Source organism: Nipponia nippon, unplaced genomic scaffold (genome assembly GCF_047370975.1).
Source record: "Nipponia nippon isolate SJK-2023a ecotype South Korea unplaced genomic scaffold, ASM4737097v1 scaffold_1, whole genome shotgun sequence".
Classification (NCBI taxonomy): Eukaryota; Metazoa; Chordata; class Aves; order Pelecaniformes; family Threskiornithidae; genus Nipponia; species Nipponia nippon.
In genome coordinates, this window is record NW_028262290.1 from 63,067,128 (window position 1) to 63,087,574 (window position 20,447).

The following is a 20,447-nucleotide window of genomic DNA, read 5'->3' on the forward strand; positions in this document are numbered from 1 at the left end:
TCTATACACTTTTTTTTTTGCTTTCTTCTTTTTTTTCCCCAAGCAAGTACCTAACACCATATGACTTCAAGGCTACTATGTCAGCATTTTGCAAAGACAGTACAAAGGCAATGTCATGAAAATGGTTTTGTCATTCTCTAAATTGAATGCTTAAATCCTGTTGTTATTGAAAAGGTGGCAAGCCTTCATCTTACACTGTTTTTACTGTTTACACTTTGAATTCTAGAGAGGTGACACTTCCTTGTGAATAGAGAGATATAGTTGCATTTATCTGAATTTGAGATTTCTAATGTCCACTAACTTAACTGGTTTAAGATAACATCTTCAGGAGCTTCTCTTAAGAATTTTCTTTGACTTTGAAATGCATTGAGTTATTGAAGTAGTGTATAAGAAGTTAGTGTAAAGTCCTACAAAATGAAGTGCACCTATCCTACAATGAAAACTCTTGACCTATTGATGACATGACATATTCAAGGACAGCTGACTTCTAATTCTGGACATAATGCACTGTCTTTGAATCTGTGGATGGAGAGCTTCTCCATGATGATTTCAAAGATGCTACCATTGTCCAAACTCTCTAGAAGAAGGATATATAAAAGGCATTCTGACTGAGATGAACATTATTTTTTGCTTGTGGCTTTAACATTTTTTCCCTCAGATTTGCTTTTATTTCATTTATAATTCACTGATGACAGTTCATAATTGTAATTATTGTGTTTGATTTTTAATTTGGGTGTTATTGTAGCAAGGCAAAGATACGTGCAATACTAAAAATCTCAAGAGGCATTAAGAGAAACAATGATGAGAACTGGCCTACTACTTATTGTGCTCTACACTTGCACAAGATAGTAATTTCAGGAATAAATTTACCCAGTATTCAGTAACTTGAAGCATCCCTTTCTTTTGCAGGACTGAATCTTTTGAAGCGAACTGAAATGTAGTTTGTACATTAAGGAAGTTATTTTGAGGGAGAAAATTTCATTAAATTCCAGATCAGTAAGAATTCAGGGACACCATCTCTAGTTTAACAAATATATTTGACTTTTCTGAGGATAACAGGGCAAAGTGACAAAGGGAGGTAGTTGACATTATTTTGTTTAGACTTCTAAAGCACATTTTACATGGCATGACAGATAAAAGCCATTTTGAAAATAAAAGTCTCTTGGGGTTATAGGAGGAACAACAAAGTGAATTGGAATGTGTCTAGAGGAAAGAAGCAAAGATCTATGATTTATGTGGTAAACCTGGGCTAAAAGGCAAGTCATTTATGCAGTCCATTAAATCATATTTGTTAATGTTTTTGTGCAGCTCCTGAATCTTTTTTCTAGCAGTAAACTATAGAGTTTGTAAATTATATTAATTTGGTTTTAATCCCTGCAAACAGTATGTAATTATACATTAGTAACGTAATTCTAGAGCCTGGTGAACCTGGGTAATCAAATTCAGCATAAGCTAATTAGGTGTTGAATATCAATTTATTTGATCTTCTTTACAAAAACTTATTTTAATGCAATTCTGTAATATTGATGGAGAAAAAAATGTAATATTGTACCTTTTTACTGCTCATCTTTATCTACTTATGTTAAAAAAAAATATTTAAAATTGTGTTAATAATTGTGTAATAAAAGTTGATTAATTCCTTGCCTGCTGCTATTCACTGGTTAAATTTAAAGTGTTGAGTTAAGCTGTACTGTCAAGTTTGTTTGTCTTTATATTAGTGTTGAACTAGAGACCAATTTGTGTTTTACAGCTCTAGACAAAAGTGTATCTTTCTGTAAATGAGAGGGAAGCTGGGACAGAAGCTGCACAGAAGTCCCTTTTCCTTAATAAAATCATATTTCAGCAGAGCTTTTATATTGATTTTTAACCATACACACGGTCTAGTTAAGCATATTCCTAATTTTGCTGTTTTGACAAATTGGTTCTAAGCTGCCTTCCTTTGAAGGAAGGCTGTGACTGACTCTTTAATTGACTAATTTAATTTAGAGCACAAAGCATTTCAGCCCAAAACCAATACACTATGGGAACAGAGGGTGGAAGAATGAAAAGGAGGTTATATTGGAAGTTGGTCCTTTGTGCTAAACAATGCATGTTCAGTTATGTAAATAGTAATAGTTACAAACGGAAATGGAGTCAAAGATTCAAGCCAGCTGCTTTCTTCCTCATACATAGAATCATAGAATATCTCGCGCTGGAAGGGATCCATAAAGATTATAAAGTCCATCTTCTGTTTATTATGTCCTGTAATTTCAAATATCTTTTGCAGCTATGATTAGGAAATATGGGGAATTATTTTGGAAAAAAATTGTTATTTAAAAAAAAAAAGTTTGTAGATTAAATGACTGTGAAAGTTAAATTTACAGTTTTTACTGAGAACCAAGTGCTTAGGATGTATAGTCCAAGGACACTGAGTAAACATCATAAAGCACTTCAACTCAACATCATTTTTTGGCTTTTTCATCACTAAGTCTGGATGACTTGGCACAATATAGTTCTACAACAGGAACTTCAGATTTTGGATCTATTAACAGCAAGTAAATTATTTATTAACTTACGGTATATCAGGAGTAATTTGGCTGTTGGCAGTCATCAGTGAGCCATAGATTAACATAACACCATTGTTGTGTCCAGTACTTTCTAAGCAATCTATTTCAGACCAGAATTTTTTAACAGACACTCTTATTTTATTTTTCACTAAGGACATAAAAGACACTTAAGCTGCTTTGCTCACTTGCTATTGCTCTGTCTATAGGCATAACACTATGTTTTATATTGACTGAAAGGAGAGACTGAATATGTTGCCAAAAGTTTCTGAAAGCAACATCACATACTGTTACTTAGCATAAGAAGGGATTTTCACTGTATGTGAAAATCAGCAACAAAACCTGGAGACATTCTGAAACAATTTTGTGATCTCGTTACAATGGGGAAAAAAGTGGCAATGATAGCAAGACACAGTTGTAGATAGCAACAGACCATTTCTTCAGAATGATCTCAACAGGGAGACCAGTCTCATTGAAAAGGAGTGGCTTGCTTCCCAAATGGCTTGTGCCAGGCAAAATTTAGCAGGTAAACAATTGTCATTGTGCTAAAAAAAAGATTTTCCAATTCTCCCATTGCTTAAACTCTGCCCTTCTACTCCATATCATACAACTGTGAACTCAATAGCATGTTGTTGCCTTCTCTAGTTGCTGCTGCTGCTTTTTCTCTGTAGAGTAATTCAAAGCACTGATAGCCTTTGAGGTTTCTGCTGCTTTCTGAAGTACCTTGAACTTTCTAAGCTACCTGACATTTCATTATCACCGATACTCTTCCTCCCTGAAATTTTATCTTGTCAGACTAGATCAAGAGCTTAGAAAAAAACCAACAAACCCTAGGCATTTTCCTTTTCAGATGTGTTCCAATGGAAAGAAAGGCTTCAGCAGAAGGGAATTTACACCAGAATAGGAGCTTTTGAAAATTCCCCTGTAAATTTCAAAATAAGCCCTGCCCCTAATTAGAGTCCCAAGTTAAGCCAAGTGAGAGGAACAGATGAGGATATTAACAAGGAGGCAGTTTTCTTTAGGTGAAATAGAAGTTTTAGTATATTGAGTTAGAAATGCTCAGTAATGTGTTTTCAGTTGCTTAAAATACTTGTATACTTACATTTTTTCCATGAGAACATTAAAAGGACTAAACCCCTATGAATACCAAGTTCTGAGTGAGAATTGAATCTCCTGAACTACCATTGAATTTAGAAGGGAATGTTACATGTCACTGAAATTCTTCACATAGAGTTTTCCCACTTAAAAATACAGTTGTAATTAAACTGCAATATTTCACAGGAAAATGTCAGTTATACTCAAATATAATTTGGAAATGCCAAAATTATTTTCATTCAAATTAACATTTAAAAACCAAACACAACAATTTTAAGTTAGTATAAAATTTTATCTTGAAAAAAAAAATGCCCCAAACCCACAAACTACTAAAATTGAAGTGCTATGACATACTGAAGTTCTGATTAAAATTGACAAAAAAAAAATCACAAACAATTATGTTTTCCTAATAGATGTTTTTAACTATCTGAATGATCATTCACTAATCCTTCTTTTTTTTCTTTTTGTAAATTTTTATTGGCAGGGTTGAATCCACCTCACAACAAAACTTTTGTTCTTAATGAGAAGGGCATTTTCCATAGGACTGGACATGAGAACGCAGCCAGTTCTGTTCAAACCAACACATCTTTTTAACTTACTACGTCATGAAGCTGCCAGAAAACCAAACAAAATACTAATCTGAAACTTCTTCTGAGTTCTATGAATGAATAAAATTCACATCCATTTGCTATTGATTCAGCCTGATACAGAAAGATCAGAAATTTCAATAAAAAGGAAACAAGACCATGCAATATTTCTTAAAAAATAAATAAAACCAATAATCTGTGATTAATTTTTCACTATGACTGATAAACTTATGCCACCATTATGTCAGTGTTGGCTGATGTATATTCTATTACTCCAATATGTTCTAATTGGTCTTATATCATGGAAACACACCTGATTTCTCTGCTCACCTGTAGTTTAGGGGAAGTTTATTTCTTCCAAACTAAAATAACTGCTGTTGGAAGTAAGCATCAAAATGGTAATGGAGCCAGCTCACTAAGTAATTTTTGTGCATATGTGAAGTTACAAAGGCATTTAAGTTTTCAAACAAGTCATAAAGTTATTAAAAATAGTGATTAAATATTATATTTCTTATCAGTGATACTGTAAAAGGTAAAACAAACAAACAAAACCTCAAACCTTAAAAAAAAGGGAAAAACAGCCCTGCCAATATCGGTATGTAATCAAGGGATACTCAAATGCTATAGGATACATTAATAAAAAGGGTAAACACTGAGAGCTGTCAGAATAGAAGATAGGTTAGGTTAATTAACCATACAGTGATGACCACTCCTAGCAGATAGTGGACACCAATTATGTGCTATGACTGGCTACCTAATATACATTTTCTTCTTCATCTACAAAGAGAGGCAGCAAAGTACTTATTAACATGCAATGTTTATTAAGAAATCCAGTGATTTTGATAGTATTTGTGTCATTTCATACCACGCCCATGCATGGATTGGTCACACACAGTTTCTGTCACCCATCCTAACACATGAAAATCTTGATATTTGTTGGATAAACTGAGTGATCTTTCCAAGTCAAGTAAGTCTCTTGATCATTTTCAGAGCAGGACAATTAGACCAAAAAATGTCATGCTAAAGGGTTAATGGTGAGAACCAGCAAATCTGAGTTCACTTACACCTGAAGTGTACCTACAGGTTTAGGTTAATATGATGGAGAAATAACAAGAAACTAATTTAATGAAAGGCAGCAAGGTAATTTGTATGTAGAAACCTAGTTATTTTTAGAGTCCTCTCTCTCCTTTCTAAAAATGTTTTTAATATATAAAAATATAGTAATATTTCTGGTCATGGAAAACTCATTGTCTTTCTTGTATTCCAACTTTTTTTCCCTGTCTTTCAAGGTATATAGTCTGGCTAGTTTTAAGACATATAATGTTTGCTGTTATGGAGACTATACAGACACACCACTGCTCCAGGGTATGAAATGATTCACAAATGTTTGAAAAGGGATTCCTGCCTCATTGGTTTTCAGAACACATCACTGCCCCACAAGCAAAAAGGCCAGCCTCTTCTTATGCCCCTAGAGTACATGACTGCTAAGAGCCTAGATACCAGATGCAAATGTGCAACTTCAGTTTGGTAAATTTGTATTTCTAGCTCTGCTGGCATGAAAAATCTGTGTCAGTTTTTGGGGTTTGTTTTTTTTTTTGTTTGGTTGGTTTTTTTTTTCATCTTAAAGTATGCCCATCCTGCAGGTGTATTATGGATTGACACTTCTAAAATAAACCCCTTGGAGATTCGCAAAGCAGGCAGCTGAGAAACTGGCATAAACTAAATAATAAAGGTACTTTTGCATTTTTTGCTGAAGCAAATAATGGTACTTAAAAGCTCATTGTCAATTTTTAAGTCATACTTTTTGGTTTGTTTTCTGGTTTGTTTGTTTGTTTTTTCCCCTGTACACTACTATTATTATAAACGGTGTCTCAGATTATGATACTACAAAAAGATGAGAAGGGGAAAAAACATCTTTCCTTTGAAAGAAATGCATGTACTTAGGTAGGCATCATACAAAGTTATTTTCAAAACTTTACACTCATCTGATCTGATTTATTGGCCTTCAACATACAACAGAAGACTCAAAAGCTACAATAACATTTGTGAAACAGACATATTGGTAAAGGAAGCTACAACAAGAATCTCAGGGCCTGATGTTCCTTAAATTCATGTCTGTATACATGTATATGCATTCTTATCCAAACACACACATTAGATTTAAGTTCTCACTGGCTGGAGGTATGTTTCTTATATTTAAAAAAACAAAACCAAACAACAAACCAACAACAAAAAAAACAGACTAAAGGAAAAACCTCTGGGCAGAGACAGACCAGGAATTGCTGGGTAAGGAGGCAGGCAAAAGAATGCTTTGGCAGAAAACAGAAAGAAAATGTTCAGGGAGGAGGACCTGAGCTTGGCAAGACAAGAATCAACTGGTGTGCAGAAATCAGAAACAGAGACGGAATGGGTGAGACAGGAGAAAAACAACTCATGTTATAGTGCATTACAATAAGTTAGAGGAAAAGAAGTTAAGGAAAATAATGCACGTGAACATATAAATGAAACAAACCACTGAACTTTCACAGAAGTGAGTCAGGCAATGGTAACAGTAGTAGAGCTCCATATTGGATAATTTACCTTGCAGCTAGACTGCCTTCAGAAACTGAGTCAGCTTTTGGTATCCAAATTACCTTGTGCACACACTCTTTGAAGGAAGATCCTTTATAACATTTCTGGAAAGGAGAGAATAGAAGATCAACAGATTTTTTTTTTTTTTAAATAAAAAATTTTGCTACTTAGGAAAGCTGAATTATTACTTTGCTACTCAGTAATGGAGTACCACCAGGTTTTGTAAACAGAGATAGCCTTTTGCCATTTTAATATTACACTCTAATCTAGAAACAGAAGGGTAGGAATCTGATATTTAACCTAAGTCAGCTGAATATTCAGATAAAGTGCTAAGTTAAGTATGTACCACTAATGGCAGAATCGATACAATTTTCAAATTCAGGTACAAAGTGTGGACATCTATCTTACACTGTCTGATCTGAAGATACAACACCTCTGGATCATCCACCACCTTTTTCTTGTCCAAACAGATGAAGGTTTAAATTTGCCATGTGGTTTAAACCTATATTAGCAGGTGGGTGGGTTGCAGAAGGCTGCGACACTTCGTATTATGTTCCTTGTTGCTGTCTTTTATGTGGCCAAGAGACAGAATCCCCATTTGTCCACTAAGATTAGAGTGAATGGCTGATCTTGAATACGGAGATCCAGGGGGTAGACAATTTCAAAGAAGTTTAAAAGGTAACTAACAGTCCCTGACTCAGGAACAGAATGCCAGTATTTAGCTTAATTAAAATATTAAAACTAGTCATATTTGAGGGATGAAAGTTTTTCATTCCTGAAAACCTTTCCAGTAGAGGAGTGAACACAAGAGTTATGTCTATGTCAGCAAGTAGCTCAGTAACCATGAATCTACCAAGTGAAATGTATGGTGCTAGGATTCAGTGTCCACACTACTTGGTTTTTCATGGGGGTTTACTTTAGACTTGTTTTAGTTTGGTCTGGCAGCCTGATTTCCCAATAGCTGTTGGATGGTATTCAATGTGGTCCTAGAGAGCATCTTCCAGAATAGCTTCATCCAAAAGTAATGTAGCTCATGCACTCCCAAAGCTGCTCCACTGCAAGAACCAAAGCAGTTCAAAAAGCACAGCTTTCAAAACAATCTAGGCACAGATAGCTATTCAAGGCAAAATGTTAATGTAGATGCACCCAGCAGAAGTGAGAGACTCAAACTGACACTGCAGTATCACTTTGAGGAAAAACATGTGATTTTACTTTCTAGCACATGCCTACACTCTTATTATCTTCCTATGGCTGAGAATGAAGAGAACTCTGCTTCCTCTGAAAGACCCAGAAAGGATAAGAATAATGATATTGAAGAAATTTTTTCCTATCATCTTCATTCATAGACTCCAAAGAGGGCATTTATCTTGAGCCAGATTGAGGGATGTATTGATTTGACAACCACTCTTTATGACAACAAACGTTGTTTTCTCTTACAGGGACCTGACATCTGCTTTTCTCTGTTGGAAATGAAATTATAGAGAAGAGAGAAAAAGGAAGTCACTCATGACTCATTGCATTTTCATGACAAGGAATGTTTTTACAGACATCAGAAGACAGATGCTCACCACATACATTTTAATACATTTTAATTATCATGTCCCACTCCTAAAATCTGTGTGTTTATTGTGTTATCACTTGAAAGATACCAGAGGCCACATCTATAAATAGCTGCCTGGTTTTGTATACCAAGTGTATATCCTAGACCAGAACATGTAAGCTTTAAAACAAAACTCTGGAAATCTATGTTTGTTCCCTATAAACCTAATAATAAGACCTTCTCTGCAGTTTAATTTGCTTTTTTATTTTGTGTATTCCAACAGTTATCAGGATGTCTGTACTATATTAGCATCAACATAAAAGCTATAGTTTGTCTCATGAACTGCTCTTTAAAATATGCATACTTAATGGTCAAACCGACATATCTAATCCAGCATAATAGTCCAGGAGGCTATGGTTGCTCTTCTAATTTAGTTTACAGAAGTTTTGAAATAAAGAAACTTCTATTAAAATGTCTGTATTGCTTGAACTTTACTTTTTGTTACTGTCTTCCTAGAATTCAGTTTGTGGTCCAGCAGCTTTGTATGAAAGGGCCACAAGGATCAGATTTGGTTTGGTTTTGTTGGCCCAAGAATGAAAGTAGTTCAAGGGACATGAATTTGTGAGACTACAAGAAGCTGTACTATTTTATAGAAATTCATTCTTGTGCACACAAACTTACATGCATATTATACAATACTCATCTCTACACTTTCCACAAAGCAGAGGCTGTCTGGACAAGACCAATTTCTGCTTTCTTGAATGGCCTAACCATAGCTTTTAAATCCAGTGTGGCCCAAAATAATGGTCTCCAGAAGTAGACAGCTCCTAAATTTAAAACAACTATTACATTTAAGAAAGCATTATTTCTTCAGGGATCTGCACAAATGGTTTTATGGTAATTAAGAAATCTAGTTTAGCACGGTCCCTCAAACCTATTTTGCTAAAACACATGCATGGTACTACACCACCATAAATTCTCTGTCTACACATATAGACACATATAGACATTTACATTTACACATTCACAGATATTTGTTTATATAAGTGCAAGCTGTAATATATGTATAAATGTAAGAACTTTATAAATACATATGAAAACACATAAATAATTACTGAAACCTCTTCTTGCTTCTCATTTTTTGGACTTCGTGAATTATATGATAGGAAACACATTAGTGTTTAATTACTTCCAGATGTTCAAGAACAATTCTTTATACTTTTTAAAATCTATTGCAGATTGAATACTCTTTTTTGGAGTTTAATACTTTCTAAGAGCTTAATACTTTTCAAAATGTTGTTGCTTACAGTTTTTAGTTCAATAATGAAGAAGGTTGTACCAATAAGTGCCATTCTGTATTTATTTCAGTATTTCTGAATGTACTTCCATTTCTGCTTTTCATAAATATCAACATGTAGTATCAAAGGAAAATTATGATATGAAACCAGGAAATATTTTATGCTTCAAGAAACATATGAAAATTGTCCTATGGCCACCTGTGCCCTATTTTCCTCTGCAAAACTTCTGCTGTGTTAGACTAAAACAAACATAACACAGATAACATGCCTGAAAGCAGTGTTTTTTCGCCATGAAAGTGCAAGGAGTTGAGATCAGGGTCTTTTCTTTAATGTTTTGAAATGAAGTATCGTTTACATAACTAAAATATTTCTGTTTAAATACTGTTCTGAGAAACATTTTGTAGTGATGTTGAGAAAGATCTTCAATATTTTACCTCTGAGGATGAAATTCTGACACCACCAAAGTCAAATCTTATATTCATATTATCAAGGTTGAAGATGCACTATTCTTTTTCAAAAGTTTATATCAGAAGAGAAATACACATTTCTTATATATATACTAAGGATTCATCTATAGTGATAGTTAAAAATACTAGATGATGTTCTGGTCCAAATGTGAATCTTACTGTAACTGAATGACTACTCTTTGTATTGCAAAATTAAAAAAAAGCTGACCATATAGAGCCAACTATCACTTGTCTATGGAAACACATATCTCCCTAAAAATATTCACAATCTATGTTTAACGTTCAGATAATGTAAAAAAATTAAAAATTATCAATGATATACTGCTTCAAAACATTCAGTAACAATGTAGTATGGATAACCAGAAAAATCTTTTTCCAACACCCAATTTCTGTTCTGCAATAACCTTACAGTATAGCTGCCACTCTGTATGCCACTCAGTGTGTAAAGTTTGATGCAATTATTGTTCCTGTAAAGGAAAAATTCACCTGAAAACTTTTCACCCACACTTCACTTTTATGTCAGAATGCACTGCTTTTTGAGCAAGAGGAGGAATTGTTATACAAGTAAAGAGATGAAAAGTCAAGGTAGGCTTTTTATTGCTAATAGGTCTAACTGGAGGAGCCATGTGGTGCTGAAGTGCAAGAGTGGCCAACAATACATTTATGTACATGCCATAAAAGTGGTTGAGTTGCAATAATTATACCAATCTTTACAGTCCAGCTAGGGGATTCCTACACAATACAATTATTGCAGAATATGAATCAGACATTCAAGTACAACCAGAGAGTGATGAATCACATAAAAAAAAAGGAAATGCATAGTTATGCACCAGTGATTTTAAAAAATGTGCAATAAATTATGTCTATTAAAATATACTATACTCTAAATAATTATCTAATTTGGAATGTGGAGCTATACACCAAAGAAGGTTGAGACCTGGCTGAGACCTGGCCTTTTTGGCAAGGAACTGTACAGGTAAAATTGTTTCAGTTCACCTATTAGCCTTTTATTTTTAAACTATACATAAGTATGCCAGTAAAAAGTAAGAAAACAGTCAAATTAATATAACTTTTCCTTATTTTATGGTAGTTTTACAAACATTCTGTCTACACAGAGATTCTTTATATCTTAAAATAAGAAAGAAACATCTTAATGTTTCTTTGGTGGGCTTTTTGTGACACTGAATTCTGAAAGCCTGTGACATTTCATGAATGTCTTGAAAAAAACTCAAACAAACCCAAAAAATCAACAAACAGAACAAACTTCCTATGAAGAAGAGAGATATATTCTAGTATGTTGTTATGGAGGTTGTTGATGACTTTACACAATCATGTCTTTCATTTCTGAGCATTTATGGACCTTGAAAGAATGTGTTGGCTTTATGTCTAGAATGAATATGAATTTGTGGTTTAAAATGAACTTATCACAATAAGAAAACACATCCACAGTGAAATTTCCATCTTGTGATATAGTTTTGATGCAATGGTAAGTCAACTGCCTGTCTGAGGGGCTCTAATTATTTTCACATCTTCCAGTGAGAATGTCAACTTTTCCATAAGGAAATCATGCAGTTATGAAATGTCAAGGCTTCTAGTTTCATCTAAATTATGATAATTTCTCTTCCACCAAATCTCAAAATAAATTGTATTTTCTAATCAGACAGTTTTGTTAAGAATATCACCTGACTCTCCTTTCACCTAAAAAAAAAAAGAAAAAAACAACCCCCAACCCCCCAACAAATAAAAAAAAAACCCTACACACACCCCAAACAGTCAAGAAAACCCCCAAACAAACCAAAAACACTTTTAGGGACTATGTGGTACAAGACAGATGACTGCTCAGAATGCGGGAAACCCGGAGCAAGGGCCAGCTCAGACTAACTCTCAGTTTCTTGGGAATGGGTTGGGAAAGCAAGAGTGCCATGCCAGCTGGAGTGCACTGAAAGCAAAAACCCCTAGAGAAACTGGGGGAAGAGGAACTGTAGCATGGTGACCACAAGGAAGATAGAGAATTTCTTCTAACAGAGCTGGATAGAAAAGGAAATCCGAACTATGAGCCAGAAACTGCCTTCTGGTATTTGTCCCTGCTGGGTTCAAAGAAATAGTATATTCTCTCTGTATCTTCTGTCTAAATAAACACTTCTACACTAGTAAAATACCCAGATTAGTATCTTCTAACAAAAGGCTATCTTCATGGTTTGAATATTAGTTAAGTAGTCACACAGAGAGGGAAAATATGTTTTAGCATGTATCACCAAATAACTTAGATTGGAGTGATCTCTGGAGGTTATCTAGTTCAACTTTCTTCTCACAGCAGGCACAATTTATATCAGGCAGCTAATCACCTGTATTGTACTGTATAGCAATAAAAACATTTTCCTAGTATGTAATTTGAATTTTACATGTTACAGATTGTATTTGTTGCCTCTCATCCTGTCACTGTACCCTTCCAGGATAAGTCTGGATCCATCTTTAACTATATCTCTTATTAGAATATGTTTGAAGACAGCAACTAGATCTCCCCTTAGCCTTCTCTTTTTAGGATTGAACAAAGCCAGTTCACTCAGCTTCTTCTTGCTCTTCATGTGCTGCAGCCCCTTGACCATCTTGGTGCCTCTCAACTGGATCCACTCCAGTATGTCCATGTCTGTCTTCTTCTGCAGAGCCCCAGACTGGACATGGTGCTCGACATACAGAAGCATTGGATAGAGGAGAATAATTGCTTCTAGTCTGGTGGTTAAATTCTTGCTAAAACAGCCCAGAACACAACTGGAAAAGACATCACCACAAGGACACACTGCTGACTCATGTTTAATTTATGGACCACCAGGATGCCCAAAATCTTTTCTGCAGTGCTGCTCTATGCCCCAGCCTGTATAGTGGTATGGGGTTATTCCTTCCCAGGTGTAGGATTTTCATTTCCTTTAGTTGAACTTGAGATTCTTGTCAGCCCACTTCTCCAGCCTGTTGAGATCCCTCTGAATAACAGCTCTGCACTCCAAAGTATTGACCATTTTTTTTGATCCAGTGGCAAACTGAGAAATGCCTCTAGTAACCAACTTCCACATGGACTTTGTAGCTTTGATCACAACTTTTTCAAACCAGGGCTCCAGGCAGTTTTCTGTCAAGCTTCTTATCCCTCTATTCCATCCACATCTCGTCAATTTGCCTGTAAGTATACTATGGGAGCACATGTCAAAAGCCTTGCAGAAATCAAGGTCAAAAACATCCAGGGCTCTCCCTTTGTATGGTGCCAGTAATCTCATCACAGAAGGCAATCATGTTGGCTAGGCACAATTTGCCCTTGGTGAATTTGTGCTGGGTCTTCCCAGCCACCCTTGTCCTTCCTGAGCCTGGTCACAGCTTCAGCAACTGAACACTGCACACGACCAGGAACTAGTTCTAAATTCTTTCCTTTGAGCAATATGGTATCATCTTAGACCTGAGATGCTTTCCTTTCTTTTTTTTTTTCTTTTTTTTTTTTTTTATACAAAGTCTGAACATTATTTGGAGTGAAGAGCTCACTATCTTGTTAGAGCTTTGTGTTACCAATAATGGCCATAACGTGAAAAAAATCAGCTCAAACTTTTCTCTGGCCTCAACTGCTTTTAGCATTGCTATCTTAGGAATGATTTTTTTCTATGAAAGTCATTATTTCTGAGACCCATTTAGCATTTTCTATCTGCAACAAAAGGAAGATGTTCCAGGCAAACCCTACTAGCTTGCACTGTAAATCAAACAGCAAGGTAGGACATATTACGAACATGCATTGAGCCTGGAGGGTCCTGAAAAGTGCGACTGAGGTTTTCCTTTTTCCTTCCAATTAAATTAACAGATTGAGGCAGTTTTCTGTCTATCCAACAATAATGCATATTTTATCTGACAATGTTTTGTTTGAGAAAACCACAGGGAAATCCCAGGTTGGAATTTTGATTTCTTCTCTTCATAATGGACTCTGGCTGCTACCCTGCCATATAATTAAGCAAGCTGTCAATATATATTGCAGCCACTAGAGAAGGATACTCTGTCAGTACTTTTCCCTGATGAAAAGCACATTAGAAGCATTTGCACATCTATCTGAAAAAGGTGGAAACTGGCAAATAGAAAGCTATCTTAGTGCATCACTCTCCTGCATGATTATCGACAATTAAAGCTCTCCATTTTTTCTAAACATACTTGAGACTTTTGGTACCTTTTCAGAGGCAGATCAATAAATGTGAAGAAAATCAAATTTATTGCTAGATAAAATTCATTCTGAAATGTATGAATGGCCTGACAACTATAATGGGAAGGGAAAAACTTTTTGTGTAAGGTTTCAGCAAGGATTTTGGGGTTAGATTTTTTTTTTACTTTGAAGAAATGTCAGGAGAAGGCCAGATAAGCTGAAACATGGCATTAAGGATGAGAATACATATTTTATAACCCTTAGCTCAATGACATAGGCTTCTACATGGAATTGGCCACCTTAGTATCAGTAAAAAAGAACAACACAACTGATTAAACAAAACAAATAAACAAATAAAAAAGGACCAAAAGAGTATAGATAAAATAGAAAGGTGAAGGTGGGTGCCTGATTCTTCATTAAAAAATATTGTGGTTAGTGGAGACTGTGCAAGGAAAATAAATCAAGATTTGTAGATGTTCTGAAAAAGACAAAGCATGAACAAGGTAGCAAGCAAAGTCCAAGAACCACAGCAGGCTGAATTGACTAAACTAATTAACACATAATTGCCTGTCTTGATAATTCAACATTTGGAATATTGAAGTCTTTCAACCCAGGCTGGGGGGGGGAAGAAAGAGGCCTGATATTCAGCAGTGTTGATAATACAACTAATTTCTAAAAAAAAAGACTGTTTGTTTTGGGGTTTTTTAAATTATTACTAGTACACATAAGAAATACCTGGGTCTCAGAGATGCTGCATTAATCTCTCTCTACCCTAGAACTGACTCAAGAATCTATCACTGGAGTGAAAGTGCCTTTAAACAATGTAACATAAATGAAACAAAACATCCAGTGTTATTACTGCAATATTAATAAGAAAGGATGAAATCAGATTTTTTACTTCCAACACTCATGATGGGACAATATTGTCTTGCCTGTAATATTAACAAAGCCCATATAGACCAAAACATGGAGAATGAGTGCAGTTAGAAATGGAAATATTTCCTTTGCTTCTCTCATAAGTATCAGAAGTATCAAAATTCTCTCCTTTACACTGCTTAAAAATAAGACAATGAAAGTCTTCCCCTTGGTAGGCATTCCAAGACATTGATGTATAATGTATTTAGTCACTGCAAGATTAAAAAGCCTTTCAAATAGTGTATCATTTAGCAAGAGCAAAGGAAATTAGAAATAGATTTTTACCTTATGAATCTAAAGAAATCAGTAAGATACTTTAAGTGAATCCTTCTACAGGAATCTTATTGATTGCCAGAAAGGCTTTGACTGCACCATACTAAGAATCAGGGTAGTAATGCTTGAAGTGCATTTTCTAGCTCATAAGTATATTATTACGAAATTTGCTTTAGAAGACACAAAATAAAAATAAACAACCCTTCCCCCTATGCACACAAACCCCAGATAAAATTCTGAGTTGCAAGAGATATTTAGATATTTAAAATATGAAAAATAAATTTACTTTAAGTGTAGTTTTACTACTTGCACTAAAGACTCCTCTCTGAGGAGTTTAGCAATTTGAGCATCTTAGCACGTGCACAGAAAAATCAGCATAAAGTCCAGTGTCAGGCAGTAAAAGGGAAAGGAGCCCAGTGAAACCATATGTACCTCCTCACCCTGGTATCTGAAGATAATGCATTTTTAGAATCTTCTGTATTTTAATGGTTGTATTTAGATTGAAGAAAGGAGGAAAAGCATCTTCTGTGAAGTTCAGAAAATAAAAAGATGTGACTAGCTTTAGCTAGCTGTTGTAGTAGAGTTTGGACAGAACGTCATTATGGGCAATTAGTAGTCATTATTAGCGTCTACAAATTAATGTCACAGTATATAGCATGTACTGAAGCAAATAAATGATTGTTTGACCTACATTTGGGTTTCTTTTCTCTGCAGAGTTCTTCTGAGTTTAATACATGAGTTTTGCCCCTAATTTGAGTTTGGTCCACAAAAAGTACTAGAAATTGCATTTTTATATTGTTTGGACTCAAGCTGATTGGCTTGTCAAGGAGTGTAAGGTAGGTCACAAGGCAATACAAATCCTTCAGAAATAACGAAAATGCACCATATTAATTCTTAGCTTAAACACACTCACTTTGGAGCTAATTTATTTGCTCTCAGTAATTTCTTGCAAAATAAAGACTCATCATTAAGCTTGCATATTTTCAAAAAAACAAAATTACAACTGCAACACAGCTTAAGATTTACTCTATTCACAATATTTAGAATGCTGTACTAACTCTTACAAAATACAGCCCACAAAGTTCAATGGAAAATGGGTCAGTGGATGGGTATGTATCACAACATGCCAAAAAAGCTGACAAATCATTTTGGCTAATAGATGGTCTTATAGACCAGAGGACCAATGAGGCCGGAACGACATACCTGCTCATAATCACCTGAAATAGGTGTTTTTCAGAATATGGAGCAATGTCTAGCTGCTCTTTGACTTAGAATAAATCTGATGCTGGTTTTTGTCAAGGAGCACTTGGTTCCTATAATCGATATTTAAAGAACATAAACCACTAACAATCACAGGACTTGTGAATTTGTAAGAACTGACAACGACATCCATTGTGTCCTGTTGTTGTATCTCATCATATAAGGTCTAATTTGTTTGGGGAATGCTAACTCAGCAACTTAAAAGGAGTGAGTTAAATTGGTGCAACACTTTTTTTAAAGCACTTCCAAGTGTGTATACGTAGCCCTGCCTTGAGGATCAAAAGTTGCAATAATAATTTAAAATCACAAAAATCCAAACTCTTTTTCAGTGCAGACTTTAAATGTAAGCCATCATCTATCCCTTTGAGTTATTTTTACTGTTCCATAAATGCCCCAACAAGTATTCCTGTATATTAAATGAAACACATAAATAAAATCAATAGATTTTTACATTATTAATTTAAAATACTTATAAAAAAATGGAGAGTCAGTTTTATAAATAACCAGGGCAGAGAGTTCATATTCCTTAACTTACAAATTATAAATCACCATTGTAGAGCTTAGAGGAGAAACACAAAGAGAATGGACAATGCAGCTACCCTTCATTTCAAGACTAAGCTACTGAGAAAACCCAAGAGATCGACATCCATTATTATTTCCAACCCATCATTGTAACAACATCACAGTTTGTTGTGTTAGCCCTCACATTTTGTGGATAACAACGAAGACTTGACTTGATATCTTCAGAACAGATATTATGAAGTAGGTGGTAGCTTGCATCTTTCATGACTGAACCCTTCAGTGCTGTTTTCACAGAATAGCCATAACATGGGGTAAAGTTGTACATTAGAAAAGGTTGACATGGGTTTGCTTCCGTTATCCTTTTGGGTGCCATCTTTAAAGGTGTGGAAAGTGAGAAAGCGGAATTTTTAGTTTGTAATGCCTCTCCCTCTGTCTTCAATGAGAGTTTGTAGGCTGAATACTATGGTGCTCCATGGAAACATGAACATAAGAAGCACATTAGGGGCTGGCATCATTAGGGTGTTTTTTGAAGAAGGCTGTTAAATATGCTTTCTTTTGCCTTCAGAAAGTACTAAGGGCTACTTGAATGTAATTTAATAAAACTCCTAATTACCATGAGTTATATGGACAATTTATTTCCTTTTTTTCTCTTCTCCTATTTCTTATCCTCTAATCCAAAGCATTAAAATTCAACGATGATTATAAATGTTACACTAAGATACTCTAGCTGGAACCAGCACAAACTCCAAGTAATGAAAATTTACATATTAAGTTAGGTAAAGACAACAAAAAAAATTATAAATTAATGTCTATATCATTCTGGCATGAAGATGGAAGGAGTCTGGGTCAGCATAATGCATTATTTTTCCCTGGGGAAAATTAAGGTCAGCACCCCAGTGCTCAGTTTCTAAACCCCATATTATATTTGTGGCAGAAAAAATGGCACTTTATAATCAACATCATTAATCCTAACTATCAACACTTAAAAGCAGTTGTGTTAATTAAAGACTCTGTGCATAATGTCTGTTTCTTTTGGTATATATGGTATTAAAACATTACTTTCCCAAACTGACATTGTTAATATACAATGTATCCTCTTTTAATAGCTCCTTTAGAGACAATTGTTTTGATCATGAGAGGAGATGTTTTTAATAATGGCACAAGTGTAATGGGACTTTAGGCAGCTATATGACAAGGCTCATTAACCCTGTACCATCCAAATGTTAACATACTAGTAACTGAAAAAAAAAAATATTAACTGTATGATACAAGAAATTAAAGAAAACACAGTCTACTACAACTGATAAAGGCTGCTGGAGCACAAGCTTTTCAGATATCCCAACTATTTCTGGAGTATCAGACCTTATATAGAGTGACAAAGTTCAACTCATTTCACTCTCACTTCAATATTTTTCCTAATAAATAATACCTGTCTCTAAGTCTGAAGTTGAAATTGAAATTAAATTTTAGAATAAGCCTGAGCAAACAAGTGAAATGACCACATTCGGTTTTGACACATATACCGTTTTATTCAGGAATTGGTCAAATCTCTAAGGTCTATTATGTTAAATGGTTATTTATGATGTCTTCAAATGTCAGGAGTATTCAGACTAGTCAGATGCTAATGTCTGAAGGTGCTGTCTATCAGATTTAAGAGTCTACACTAAGAAACAAACAAAAGATCATAGCCTCAGTTTCAGTATCTTTTGAGATTTATTATGCTTCCAATTATTTTTGGCTCCCACAGATTTCATTTGGGGAACAACAGGAAAAGTGGTAATAACCAGACTGTAATTAAAATGCTGGGAGCACAAAAAATAACAGTAAAATAAAAGGACAAAAACTTCCCCTTATGAAAAGTTTCATTCTGTCAGAGGTGCTCTTCAAAGACTTCAAGCCTGAATTCAGGAAAACAGATCTACAAAAGAGACCTACAAAGCTATTGTCATTTGGTTCTAAATGACTGAAATCACAAGGAATATTTCCTTTGGTCAGCTCAGAGGGAGAGACAAAAGAATGAAAACAAACACAGTATTCAGAGTAGGAATAGGGAAAAAGTACAGCCACTGCACAAGGCCCTCATGTACAGCTCTGTACAGTTCTGAGTACAGGAAGAGTTCAAGCTGGGACAGGAGGAGGGAGGGTAAGCCACCGCAGGCAACCTAATTTACAAGAGGAGGTTTCATCTCTACCTAAATGGATGGAACCTGCAGGTGAGATAATAAGCCCTGCTGAGATTTTCTCTTTCCCTTCAGAAACATTTAAGATATTGCAATACAGATATAAAATATTAACAATTTTAAACAACAGACCTTTATTTGGATGGCTAACTTTTAAATAAAATCTTTTCTGCATGGTATTTCTTGTATTTTAACTAAAATTTCTCACATGTAAGTTAAATTCTATTCCACTACTGAGACTATTACACAGAAAACATGGCTCTAGTGAGTGCTGTAGCAGAGCATTCTCTTCAGCACAATTACACATAGAGAGCCTCCTGTTCTGCTCAGTGGAAACAGCAACGCATTGAGAATATTGAGCAGAAAGAAACCTTCACATGGTGGTAGCAACTTGACCATTAAATGTATTTTAAAGGCCCTCTCCAACACACACATTACGCAAAAATAATAGTATTGAGCAGTATAGCCTTTTCCCAAGAAAAACGCGAGAAACAAAGAGACTCTAAAAATGAATTAAACCAAGTTTACGTAGTGGGCTAAAGAAACTGCATTTTACACTTTTTAAAAAAGCAAGTAAAACCATAAGTGCTTTTGAAAGCAAAAGAAGCTTTTCAGTAGCTCCCAGAGTCCAGACCACAGCTGATCCCATGGTTCAGAAAGACTGGAGAGCCACTTCTAAGCAATGACATGGGGCTACAGTGAAAAGGAAGGCTATTCCACACTGCAACACAACATTTTACTGCAAATTCAAAAGTGATGCCATTTTACTGAGGAAAAAAAATGTTCCAAAACATAGAAAATATGCACCCTGAGAGTGGAAAACTGAACATTAGCAGGGTTAAGAGACAAGAATAAGCATTTCATTATGTAGAAGAAAACAGTAACAAGCATATCCAATGGACCACCAAGTATTAAATTCCATTTTCTTATGACACAGAACGTCATACATTTTAGAAGAGAAAGGTAATGATTCACTTAAGAAAATATCATTATTTTGCTAAGTAAAACTGGAAAAGAGTGAAGACACTAAT